The following is a 3,874-nucleotide window of genomic DNA, read 5'->3' as shown; positions in this document are numbered from 1 at the left end:
ATGTCAGCCCAAAGCAAACAGCCAACAGATACTGGGGCAAGACTATACATGCCCACAGTCTGGCCCCAATGTATTTCTCCCAGCAAGGCTCTCTCAAAGGCTTCACAACTTCCTCACGACCAGCTGGGTACCATGCTTTCAATTATGGGAGCCTACAAAGGGCATCTCTCATTTAAACCACCACCGCTGCTATATTAAAGGCACCAAAAAGCATGCAGACATCACTGATCAACAGATGATTTTCACTACAAGTGTGAACACTACCTCTCTGGGGGCTGTTTTAATAAGAGCAGGACAGAGTGAGGAAACACATCAACTTGCTGGAACCGTAAGGCAGTATAAATGTATAACCAAACCAAGCTTCCATAAAGTTTTGCATGAAAGATGATGCATTTCATGGTTGGTGATAAATCTGGGGGATGATATCTTTATTCTTGATATTTACTGAATGCCCTCAATATATTATTTCTCAGATCAAATGTACACTTGTCTTTTGACATCTAAATCATTAAGTTCAAAACTAATGTTAAAGCAATGAGAATCTATCAGCTTTCTAAGCATGCTTTAATGAAATACCACAAGTTGAGTATCTTAAAGGACAGAGATTATTGTCTCAAAGCACTTGAGACAAGAAACTGAAGATCTTGGTGCTGGACAAATCACATTCCTTTGGAAGATGCTAGGCAGAGATCTATCTGGTCCTTGTCTGTCTCCAAGTTTCTGGTGTTTGCTGTCAATTGTTGCTGGTTTTTTTTTTTTACTTTTGACTTGCAGGTACATTATACTGAAATTGATTTTTATGATCACATGATCTTCTCAATCTCCCTTAATTTTCCCTTTCTATAAGGACCTTTGTCATATTGAGCTAAAGGTTACTTTCTCCAGTGACTGTAAGTTCCACCATATCTAAAATAAAGTGACACTCTGAGGTATGTGGGTGGAGGCTAGGTCTTCAAAATAGGAAGTAGAGGAAGTTGGGAGACAATTGGATCTATAACAGTGGATTTCTGTATTAAAAATTAATATATAAGAGTTTTAAAATTAGTCTAGATCTTACCTCTATATTTAAGCAATATTTTTATTTAACCCTTGAGAACTTCATATAAGTATTTTAATCATGTCATTCTCTAGTCCCCTTCTCCAGCTCCTCCTAGAATCCCCAGCTTGTCTCCCACCAACTCCATGCCCCTTTCTAAACCAAACGTGGCAGATTAGTGCTGTGCATATGCTCATGGGTATGGGGCCATTCAATGGAGCATGGGCAACCTACCCTGGGCCATACTTGAAGAAAAGGTACTGTCTTTGCTCCTTGAAGCCACTGACTGTCAACAGCTATTCAGCTAGGAGTGGGGCCTGGTGTGCCCATCTCCAAAATCCATACTGGAATGTTTCTCTGATTTGACGTATGCTGGTCTTAGGTAGGCAGTCACAGGACTGTGAGCTCAAGAGTGTAATGGTCCTGCCTCATCTAAAGTGACCATAGTCTTCCTTGGCCTCCGATTCCTTCACGCTATCTCACAGCGCTTCTGCCACATACTCTAGGGGATGAGGAGGGGGGCACAGTGAGGTGATACAGATGTCCGTTTAGGACTGAGTATTCTGTAGTCACCTTTTCTTGAGACTTTGTATTAACTGCCTCTCCCCGCAAAAAGAAGGCTTTCGGATGAAGGCCAAGAGCTGCATTAATCCATGGGCATTTAAATAGGATGGGGTTTATACTGTCACTTAGAAAAATGATAGCAGTAGGACCTTGCTGCGGGAGCTCCGTCCGCTTCTTCAGCCAATCGCCGCTGAGTTACCAGCCCATTGGGGCATGGTCTCTCTCTCTTTAAAAAAAGCAGCAGGTCCTCCACTCCCTCTCTGGCTTCCGGCTCCGCTTCCTGCTCCTAGACTCCTTTCCTGTTCGCGCGGAGGGGCTGTTGTCTGCGACGGTAATCTGTAAGTTTTTCCCCCTTTGAATAAATAACCATTCTATTAACCATAATTCCAAACTGGTGTGGGATTGTCTGTGACTTACACCTTCAGGACCTCCCTTAGGTTGTAGGACCTCCCGACTACAGGCTCTTGGTCTGGTTTATAGTATAACACATGAATTATGTCATGCTTGAAATGGGCCCATAATTCAATCATAAAAGCAGTTAACCCCATAACATTAATGCTGCCATCGCACTAATGGCATATTCCATCAGGCTGGCTGTTAGTGTAGTTTACAGGAGCAGACTTGGGTCAGATTCTTAAGGACTTTTCTCCCTCATCAGCTTGCTAGCACCTTCTGGTGCCATGAAAGCTAGCCAGCATGGAGGAAACTTCCAGTTCATTACTAGCTTGAAACGTCCGTGTCCTGTCACAAAAACATCTTCAGCAACAGACCTGTGGGCCACCAAGAGTAACAGCAACAGCGGGTGTTGTTTCAGTGAACTGGCTTATTTGGGTTTAGGGAGGATCTTCCGTTTATAAGCGTTTTCCCACATTCCACCACTAGAGGGGAGCATCATTACTTTTGTCTTTTCCTCTGGTAATCCTATTCTGTAGCACCTTTCAGGCCTCATCCGTTTACCCGTTATGTAAACCCATCAGAACATCAGATGTGCAATAAATTAAAGTAATTTCTTGCACTTGAGTGTAAATTGATTTTTATAATTCTTTCATAAATCCCTGACTTTGAAGGGGTGGGAAGTGGAAAAGCGTGCGGTGGAAAGACGGATGTTTCCCAAGCACCGCTGTCCTTACCATCTCTCTCCCGAACCTCTGGTTCAAACGCCAGAGAAGTCAAAGCTAGCTGGTGGCCTTCCTTTTGAATAGGATTCAGTGGAACAAGTTCCCCTAAGAAGTAGCAGGTCTTTGAGCCTATTATTCGTGATCCTAGAGAAGCTAAATAAGAAGGTGAACCTGTTGAAAATCATGTAGCTATCTGCCTGGAGATTGGAAATAGACAAGAGTTCCAGGTAACCTCGGGTGCATGGGGGGGGGTGGGAGGGTTGTTGGAAGGGGAGAGGGTTAGAGAGAAGGGAGTAGTGGAGGAATGGGGAAAGCTAGGTGGACTGGGATGGGGGGAGGGAGGAAGGATGGATATGAGATTAGGGAAGAATATATCTCAACTAAGGGAGTCATTTTAGGGTTTACAGGAGACTTGATTATAAATGGGATCCCAGGTCCAAGGAGAGATCCCCAGACTGTTCTCTAGACAGAGGAGAAGGTGCCTGAACTGGCCTTGGCCTATAACCATACTGATGAAGATTTTGCTTATCACCATAGATCCTTCATCTGACGATGGATGGCGATACAGATGGAGACCCACATTGGAGCACCGGACTGAGCCCCCCATGGTCCAAATGAGGGGCAGAAAAAGGAAGAACATGAAAAAAACTCAGGACCGCGAGGGGTGCGATCACCCACTGATACAAGGGGACTGATCTAATGAGAGTTCACCAAGGCCAGTTGGACTGGGACTGAACGAGCATGTGATCCAACCAGATTTTCTGAATGTGGCCAGATCTCTGAATGTGGCTGGTCCGGAGCCTTCCTGAAAAGCCACTGACAATGACACTGGGACTTGTTTCCTCTGCATATGCTGGATTTTTGGGATCCAGTCTGTTCGGATACTCACCTTCAGGGACCTGGAAGGAGTGGGGAGGAACTTGAACGTCCCACAGGGCTGGAAGCCCTGACTGCTCTTAGGGATGAAGAGGGAGGAGGAGGGGGAGGAGGGAGTGGGAAGGTGTTGGGAGGAGGGGCGGAAATGAAAACTTTCATAATTTAATAAACTTTTAAAAAAAAAGAAAAAAAAGAGAAAAAAAGAAGTAGCAGCCATCATAATTCACTAGGATCCTTGGAAGTGGAAGAGCGCCCCCTTCTGATGTCAGAAGATGTTTCC

At 44.7% G+C, this 3,874-nt stretch overlaps 1 long non-coding RNA gene across 1 annotated transcript; it reads left to right on the top strand.

The window, feature by feature from the left end:
- The first annotated feature begins 1,869 nt into the window (after positions 1-1,869).
- On the top strand, positions 1,870-3,672 carry LOC148122951 (uncharacterized). Its single transcript, XR_015735120.1, has 3 exons — positions 1,870-1,938; positions 2,803-2,945; positions 3,256-3,672. It is a non-coding gene; the product is annotated as an uncharacterized LOC148122951 (long non-coding RNA).
- Positions 3,673-3,874: the final 202 nt, after the last annotated feature.

This window comes from Myodes glareolus, chromosome 2 (genome assembly GCF_982192425.1).
Source record: "Myodes glareolus chromosome 2, mMyoGla1.1, whole genome shotgun sequence".
In the NCBI taxonomy this organism is placed as follows: domain Eukaryota; kingdom Metazoa; phylum Chordata; class Mammalia; order Rodentia; family Cricetidae; genus Myodes; species Myodes glareolus.
Note: the sequence above shows the minus strand (reverse complement) of the source record. Positions and strands in the feature narration are given on the sequence as shown.